Source organism: Rhinopithecus bieti, unplaced genomic scaffold (genome assembly GCF_001698545.2).
Source record: "Rhinopithecus bieti isolate Rb0 unplaced genomic scaffold, ASM169854v2 scaffold_19603, whole genome shotgun sequence".
Classification (NCBI taxonomy): domain Eukaryota; kingdom Metazoa; phylum Chordata; class Mammalia; order Primates; family Cercopithecidae; genus Rhinopithecus; species Rhinopithecus bieti.
Window position 1 is genome coordinate 27,197 of NW_016809484.1, and position 9,845 is coordinate 37,041.

The window sequence follows — 9,845 nt, forward strand, 5'->3', positions numbered from 1 at the left end:
TTTAAAGACCAATTTTAACGAATGGTCACATGACAAGGAGAAATAGACATTTAAAACAGCGCTCAGACTTCTCCAAGGTCTGCTAAATAATTCCAAGGGGAAAAACTATGAAAGGGTAAAGAGTACATTATGAAATCACTATGCAACTTCAGTTGTAATGATTATTTTTATTGATACACTGTAATGGTACACATTTATGGGGTAAAATTTGATTTTTCAATACATATGTATGTTGTATGATGATCAGATCAGGAATTTAACTTGATGATCACCTCATGCACTTGTCATTTCTTTGTGGTGAGGATATTCAACAGCCTCTCTTCTTCCACCTGTTTTGTAATATACAGTGCCTTACTGGTTACCATCTTCACCTGACTGTGCAATAAAACACCAGGTTTTATTCCTCCAATCTAATTGTTACTTTGTACCCTTTGATCAATCTCATTCCATCCTCCCCTCTCTCCATCCATCCTCTATCTCTGGTAAACACTGTCCTACTCTCTACTTCTATATCAACTGTTTCTTCCCCCTTTAGATTCCATGTTTGCATTAGCTCATGCAGTATTTGTTTTTTGTGCCTGGCTTAATTCATTTAACATAATGTCCTCCAGATTCATCTATGTTATTACAAATGACAGGACTTAATGTTTTATGGCTGAATAGTACTTTATTGTATGTATATATAGTGTATATACATAAATAGTATATGTACATATGTATATATACATATATTGTTATATGTATATATGTGTGTGTGTATATATATATATGCCATATTTTCTGTATCCATTCATCCATTGTTGAACATGGGTTGATCCCATACTTTGGGTATTATAAATAGTGCTACAATAAACATGGGAGTGCTGATATTTATTTGACATACAGATTATATTTCCTTTAGATATATGCCCAGCAATAAGACTGCTGGATCCTATGGTAGCGATGTTTTTCATTTTTTGAAGAATCTCCACACTTCTTTCCATAATGGCTGTGCCAATTTACAATCCCACCAACAGTGTGTAAGTGTTGCCGTTTCACCACATCCTCACTGACACTTGTTTCCTTTTTTACTGTTATTATAGCCATTTTAATTGAAGTGAGGTGGTATTTAATTGTGGTTTTGATTTGCATTTCCCTGATAATTAATGTGTCAAGCACTTTTTTCATATTGGCCATTTGAATGTCTTATTTTGAGAAATGTCTGTAGATGTCTTTGGCTCATTTTAAATTGAATCATTTGCGTGTTGTTGTTGTTGTTGTTTTTATTGTTGCTATTATGTTCCCTGTACATTCTGGATATTAACCTTTTGTTGAATGTATAGTTTGCACATATTTTCTCCCACTCTGCAGGTTATCCCTTCACTTTGTTGCTGTCTTTTTTGCAGTGCAAAGGTTTTTTATTTTGATGCAGTCCTGTTTGTCTATTTTTTCTTCGGTGCCTGAGCTTTTAAGATTTAATTTAAAAGTTATTACCTAGGCCAATGTCATAAAGTGTTTATGCTATGTTTTCTTGTAGTAATTTCATAGTTTTGGGTTTTACATTTAAGTCCTTAATCATTTTGAGTTGATTTTTATATATATTGAGAGGTGAAGGTTTTGTCTCATTTTTGTGCATGTGAATATTCCATTTTCCAAGGAACACTCATTGAAGAGACTGTCTCTTCCCCAGTGTATGTTTTTGGCACCTTTGTTGAAACTTAGTTGGCTATAGGTGCACAAATTTATTTTTGAGCTCTCTGTTCTGTTCTTTTTGTCTGTTTGTTTTCATGCCAAAACCATGCTATTTTGGTTACTACAGTTTTGTAATATATTTTAAAGTTAGGTAGTATGATGCCACCAGCTGTTTTTTGTTCAGTATTGCTTTGGCTACTCACGGTCCTTTGTGGTTCCAAACGAATTTTAGAATTGTGTTTTCTATTTCTGTGAAGAATGTCATTGGTATTTTGATAAGGACTGCATTATATCTGTAGATCACTTTGGGTAGTATAGCCATTTTCACAATGCTAATTCTTCCAATCCACGAACACAGAATATCTTACCATTTATTTATGTCTTCAGTTTCTTTCCTCAATGTTTTATAATTTTCAGTCTAGGGATATTTCATCTCGTTAAGTTTATTCCTAGGTATTTTTTTTTCTTTTTTTTTTTTCTTTTTTTGAGAGACAGTCTCGCTCTAGGCTGGAGTACAGTGACGAGATCTCAGCTCACTGCAAGCTCCGCCTCCCAGATTCACTCCATTCTCCTCCCTCGGCCTCCAGAGTAGCTGGGACTACAGGGGGTCGCCACTACACCTAGCTAATTTTTTGTATTTTTAGTAAAGACAGGGTTTCACCGTGTTAACCAGGATGGTCTTAATCTCCTGACCTTGTGATCTGCCCGCCTCAGCCTCCCAAAGTGCTGGGATTACAGGCGTGAGCCACTGTGCCCGACCTATTCCTAGATACCTTATATTTTGTGTGTGGCTATTGTAAATTGAATTATTTTCTTAATTTTTTAAGAAAGAGTTTACTATTAATGTATAGAAACCCTAGTGAAATCTTCATGTCTATTCTGTATATTGCAGACTTACTTAGTTTATGTATTATCACAAACAATTTTTTGTTGGGGTTTTTAGGATTTTCTATATATAAGATCATGTTTTCAGCAAACAGAGACAGATTTCCTCCTTTCCAATTTGGATGCCTTTCATTTCTCTCTGTTGCTTAATTCTTCTGTCTAAAATTTCTTGTCTATTGAATAGGAGTGGTGAAAGTGGGCATTCTTGTCTTATTCCTTATCTTAGCAGAAAAGTTTTCAGCAAAGAGGAGGAAAGCTGTGGGTTTATCGTATATGGCCTTCCTTGTGTTGAGATATGTATCTTCTGTGCCTAACTTCTTGAGTATTTTCATCAGGAAGGGATATTGAATTTTGTCAAATGGATTTTCTGCATCTATTGAAATGCTTTTTATTTTTGTCAATGTGAGTTTTCACATTTGTTGATTTTCATATGTTGCTTGCATCCCTTGGAAAAGTCCCGCATGATTATAGTGAATGATCTTTTTGATGTGTTGTTGATTTGGTTTGCTTGTATTTTGTTGAGAATTTTACATCTCTATGTTCATCAGGGATATTAGTCGGTAGTTTTCATTTTGTGTGTGTCTTTTCTGGCTTTGGAATCAGGGTAATAATGTTGGCCTTATAAAATAAGTTTGGAAACACTCATTCCTGCTCAATTTTCTGTAATAATTTGAAGAACTTTGGTATTAGCTGTTTAAATGTTTGCTAGAATTCAGCAATGGAAGCCAACAGGTTCTGGGCTTTTATTATTGATTGATGGATGGATGGATGGATACATGGATACATGGATAGATGGATAGATGGATGGATGGAATACTTATTACTGATTCAGTTTCCTTACTTGTTATTGATCTGATTCAATTTTCTATTTCTTCATAATTTAATGGTAGGTAGTGTTTGTCTAGGAATTTATCTGTTTATGTTCTCAAATTTGTTGGCATATACTTATTCGTAATAATCTGTTATGATTCTTTATTTTTCTGTGACATCAGTTATAATGTCTCATTTTCCATATCTTATTTTATTTATTTGAGTCTTTTTTTCTTGGTTAGTCTAGCTAATGGTTTGTTAATTTTGTTTATCTTTTGGAAAATCAATTCTGTTTTATTTGTCTCTTAATTTTTTTTTTTTTTTTTAGTATCTATTTCTTTTATTTCTGCTCTGATATTTATTCTTTCCTTCTGCTAATTTTGGGTTATTTTGTTCTTGTTTTCTAGTTCCTTAAGGAGCATGGTTAGTTTTTTATTTAAAATCATTCTTATTTTTTGATGTAAGCATTTAGTGCTATGAACTTCCTTCTTAGAATTGCTTTTGCTATGATTCGTACATTTTGGTGTGATGTTTTCTATTCTCACTTGTCTGAAGGGATTTTTAAATTTTCCTTTGAATTTATTCATTGACCCATTGGTTATTTAGGAGCATGTTGTTTAATTTTCATGTATTTGTCAGGTTTCCAAAATTTTTACTGTTGTTAATTTCTAGTTTTATACCACTGTGGTTTGAAAAGGTACTTGATACTATGAACTGTATCTTCTTAAGTTTGTTAAGAGTTGTTTTGTGGCCTACCGTATGATCTATCCTGGAGAATGTTCCATGTGCAGTTGAGAAGAATAAGAATGTGTATTCTGCATCTGTTGGATAGAACGTTCTCCAAATGTCTAAGACTAATTTGGTTTATGATGTAGCTTAAGTCTCACGTTTCTTTGTTGATTTTCTGTGTACATGACCTGTCCATTGTTGAGAGAGGAGTGTTGAAGTCCTCTGGTGTTACTGTATTGCAATCTATCATTTCCTTTAGATCTAAAAATACTTGCTTTATATATTTGCATATTCCAGTGTTGGTGTATATATAATTGCCATATCCTTTAGTTTAACCGATCCCTTTATCTTTAGATAATGTTTTTCTTTGTCTCTTTTTGCAGTTTTTTACTTAAAGTCTATTTTGCCTCTTATAATTATGGCTACTTCTCACTTTTGGTCTCCATTTGCAAACAGTATCTTTTCCCATTCCTTCCATTTCATTTTTTGTTTTGTTTGTTTTGTTTTCAATGGTGAAGTGGGTTTCTTACATTCAGTGTATAGTTAGGCCTCATTTTTTAATCCATCCAGCCACTCTTTACTTCTGCTCACTTTTGGTTTCTCTTTGCAGGGAATATCTTTTAATATTTCTTTCCTTCTGCTAATTTTGGGTTTAGTTTGTTGTTGTTTTTCTAGTTCCTTAAATAGCATGGTTAGTTTTTTGTTTAAAATCATTCCTACTTTTTTTATGTAAGCATTTAGTGCTGTGAGCTTCCTTTTTAGAATTGCTTTTGCTATGATTCATAGGGTTTAATGTGATGTTTTCTATTCTCATTTGTCTGAAGGGATTTTTAAATTTTCCTTTGAATTTATTCATTGACCCATTGGTTATTTAGAAACATGTTGTTTAATATTCATGTATTTGTCAGGTTTACATATAGTTATGGCTACTTCTGCTCACTTTTGGTTTCTGCTTGCAGGGAATATCTTTTCCCATTCCTTCAATTTCATTTTTTATCTTGTTTGTTTTTGTTTTTAATCATGAGGTAGGTTTCTTATAGTCAGCATATAATTAGGCTCACTTTTCATCCATGCAGCTACTCTCTACTCTATCCTTTTTTTTTTTTTTTTTTTTCTTTCCAAGATGGAGTTCTGCTCTTGTCACCCAGGCTGGAATGCAATGGCCCGATCTCAGCTCACTGCAACCTCCGCCTCCCAGGTTCAAGCGATTCTCCAGCCCCAGCCTCCCAAGTAGCTGGGATTATAGGCACCCACCACCACGCCATGCTAATTGTTTATTTATTTATTATTTTTAGTAGAGACAGGGTTTCATCACATTGGCCAGGCTGGTCTCAAACTCCTGACCTCAGGTGATCCACCCACCTCGACTTCCCAAAGTGCTGGGATTACAGGCAGGAGCCATAGCGTCCAGCCTCACTCTATACCTTTTAATTAGAAAGTGTAATCTATACTTATTCAAAGTTATTATTGATAAATACAGACTTCTCTCATTTTGTTAATTGTTTTCTGTTTGTTTTGTAGATGGTTTGTTCCTTTCTTTCTCTCTTTTTGTTTGCCTCTGTGTTTTGTTGGTTTTCTGTGATGCTAAGCTTTGTTTTCTCTTTCTTATTTGTTTATCTGCTATAATTTCTTTCTTTGTGATTACCATGAGGCTAACATACAGTCCTGTAGATAAAATAGACTACTTCATGTTTATAGCAACTTAAACTTGGTAGTTTAAAAATATTATATAACTTTTCCCCTACCCCCCACAGTTTGATTGAAAAGGATACCTACCCTTATCACTTCTGTTCAATATTGTTTAGGAGATCTTATCCATAGCAATGTTGAAAAAAATTGAATAAGCATGAATATCACTATTTTCAGAGGGCATGTTGATTGTATAGAAAATCCTAAGGAATCTATAAAACAATGGTGGTAACTATTAGGTGAAATTCAGAAGGAAGCAGGGTAATATATTTTAATAGTTCAAATTATTTTAAATTTCAACTACTTCAATGTATAATATTTTACATATAGATCTTGTAATAGAGATATGTATATATAGATCTTGTAATATAGATATGTAAAAAATATTTTACATATTTTACATATAGATCTTGATCAATTTTGATTCAATTTTGCACAAGATGTGAGGTTTTATGAGACTTACATTTTATATATGGATTACCAATTGTGCTAACATTATTTGTTGAAAATACTTCTTTTCATAGAATTTATTTTGCAACTGTGTCAAAAATTAAATGTATGACCATATTTCTGCAGATCTATTTCTGAACTCTCTATTCTGTTTTATTGATTTTTTAAATCAATTTCTTTATCAATACAACACTGTCAATAGAGTAATCTTTCACATGTTTTGTTAAATATATTTCTTGGTATTTTATATTGGCACTAGTATATATGAGTTTTTAAAATTTAATTTTCAAGTTAATTTTTTTATTTAAAAAATAATTCTTATTCAAGTATCAGTTTATTTGACATTCCAAATGTAATTTACCATATGAATGTGGTAAAAATGATTGGATTTGGGTATAGATTTTAGTTAGAGTTGACAGGCTTGATGACATATCTGAATTAAGGGAGTAGAGAAATGGAGGAGTAGTGGATGAAATCAACCTTTTTGGTCTCAGCAATGGGAAAATATGGCCTTCAACATTTGTGCTATATGCTAAGAGAAACATAATATTTTTCAAAAATTAATGAACAAAATTTTTCCAAAGAGAACTATTTATAATAGCAATAAAAAGAAAATAAGTAAATATCCAACAATATCAGAATGGTTAAAACTGTATGGCAAAAAAATATGGGAATAATATCTCAAAAAATATTATATAATTTTATAAAACTATAATTTGACATTTTTAATAATATGGAATGTGTTTATAAACTAAATTATTCACATAATGTTAACATTAAATAACTACAAAGACAGTGAAAGGATCACTGGCTTCCAGAGGGTAGAGGGGAAGGGAGGGATGAATAGGCACAGCACAGACATTTAGGGCAGTGAAACTAATCTTTAGAACACTGAAATCATGCATACATGTCGTTATACATTTGTCAAAGCCCAAAGAATATGCCAAGGTGACCCCTCATGTAAACTATGAACTTTGGGTGATAATGATATGCCCATGTAAGTTCATGGACTGTAACGAATGTACCACTTCTGTGCAGGATGTTGATAGTGGGAGAGGCTGTGCATAACAGGTGCAGAGAGTATAGAGGAAATTTCTATACCTTCTGCTCAAATTTTCTATAAACATAAAACATCCCTAAAAAATAAAGTATATTAAAAAATAACCACAATTACTTATGTTATAAATATATGTATGTATACATGTATGTATATATATATACACACACATACACTCATGTGAGATAGAATCAAAATGTATCAAAATGCTAACAGTACTTATCTATAGTTTTCTGTATTTTACAAAATGATGAGATTTTTAAATTACACACATATAAACTTATTCTTATGACAGAACAGAATTAAAAATCCAGTTAATATATAATTATTTAAATTAAATAAAATGTGTAATTTTTGCAATGCTATTGTTTACAAATTTCATAAAGGAGTGTGTATAGTTAACATATTGCCGTCTATTTTAAAATGGTCATATAATTCATATATTTGGATAATTAACAAATTATATACACATATTTGGGGGACTGGAAGCTATACTTAGTATATGTGAGTCATTGTTTGCGTTGTTAAAACTAAACAGATTTTTCTTGGTATTTAAAGGTCTTGTTAAGAAATTTGAGACACCCATATCTGTGTGATTTTCAGAGGTGTATCACAATTATTAATATTTTCATTAACTTTTTTCTTTTGCAGGATATTTGTGATCAAACATGGAAATATAAAAATCCTCTGTATTACATAATATTATTTTGCCTCCATAGTTTTATAAACAAATGTGCATTTTACTTGCTTACGTGAAAATATATTATCAAGCTAAAAAATAAAAACATCAATGATCTGGTTGGTTTGGCAGAATGTTTTCACTCCATTCGCAGATGGCACATGCACAGAGCATTCCAGATTAGCCAATGGAATATGGCCAAGTGTGTTAATTTTGGAAGGCTTAGTTCACCAGGTTGCTTTGAAAATTAAATGAGAACATTCATATGCAACTCCTGAGAAACCTTCACAGCACAGCGGCACATGAATGTTATTTAAATAATGATGTTGACAATGGAAATCACAGCACTGCTTAAGATCAATGTTAAGTTGAATAGCAAAAACAAAATAAAATAATTGAGCACCAATTGAATTAAAGATTCCTGGTGCAGATTGTGGCAAAGAGGCAAAATTATACCATCTCCTAACATCAGAATCTTTTCATTCAAAAGCAGAGATAAGATATGCACATACATAGAAAAATTAAATATAAGTTGTATACCTCTAAAAATGTACATTGGCACAAATGGGAAGATAAACAGAAAGGTAATTATGAGATTGTCTTTAATCAGCAAAGTCTATAATGTGGTCATATTCCATGCCAAATGGTATTCATCATGAGGAGGAAGACTCTAAGTTGTCCACTGCGGGGAATTTGTTCTTTCCCTTCTATCATTTTATTTAAATGTCTGAATTTTAATCTTAGATGAGAATTTGTTTGTGATAGTTCAAGTAGATAAGTTTCTTTCAGAGCAACTTTTGTGGATACGGGGAAAAATGCGTTAGAGAAACCGACACCTTATTTCTTTAAAGCTTCTTAATATAGCATTAATGCTGTCCCATAAACAGATTTATCCAGGCAGTTTTAAATCTGTGTGTGCTTACTCACACAATAGGGTCACAAAGTTTGCATATGCTATTTATTTATATGTATTTGGGTATGTTTAAAAAATAGGCTGGAAAACTTCATAAGACCTATTTCCCTAAACATTTCCATTCTTTCTTAACCAAGGTAATAATAAACTTTGATAGATAAACTCTTGGAACTTTTAAAAAATACTAGAAACTCAAATGTTTGATATCTTTTATTGAAATGAAACAACCAAAACACATTTAGCCAGTATGTGGTGGACCCTGGCCAACTGAGACCTAGAAGTTACTAGAATAGCAAATCAGTATCCACGTATGTTGTCTAACGTGGAAGTACCTCATCATCTTAGCAAGAGTTATTTCCTGTATGAGTAATGACAGTAAACCTCTCTTTATGTGGCACATATACACCATGGAATACTATGCAGCCATAAAAAAGGATGAGTTTGTGTCCTTTGTGGGGATATGGATGCAGCTGGAAACCATCATTCTCAGCAAACTATCACAAGAACAGAAAACCAAACACCACATGTTCTCACTCATAGGTGGGAATTGAACAATTAGATCACTTGGACTCTGGAAGGGGAACATCACACACCAGAGCCTATTATGGGGGTGGCGGGGAGGGATGGCATTGGGAGTTATACCTGATGTAAATGACAAGTTGATGGGTGCTGACAAGTTGATGGGTGCAACACACCAACACGGCACAAGTATACATATGTAACAAACCTGCACATTGTGCACATGTACCCTAGAACTTAAAGTATAATTTTAAAAAATTTGAAAAAAAATAAAAAATAAAAAATAAATAAAGTCTACTAGAGCTTCTCCAGATAACTCACAAATTTAAGTTTAAGAAATTTAAAGAAAGAAGAAAAGAGGGAAGGAAAGAAGGAAGGAAGGAAGGAAGGAAGGAAGGAAGGAAGGAAGGAAGGAAGGAGCGAGGGAGGGAGGGAGGGAGGGA

The 9,845-nt window shown here is 32.7% G+C and overlaps 1 long non-coding RNA gene across 1 annotated transcript in view; it reads right to left on the reverse strand.

The window, feature by feature from the left end:
- Positions 1 to 208: 208 nt before the first annotated feature.
- LOC108540446 (uncharacterized) overlaps positions 209 to 9,845 on the reverse strand; it is a 17,880-nt gene continuing 8,243 nt past the window's right edge. The window contains exons 2-3 of the long non-coding RNA XR_001888670.1: positions 5,872 to 5,996; positions 209 to 375 (exon numbers count right to left, since the gene is read on the reverse strand). This is a non-coding gene — a long non-coding RNA (uncharacterized LOC108540446). The remainder of the gene's footprint in view (positions 376 to 5,871; positions 5,997 to 9,845) is intronic.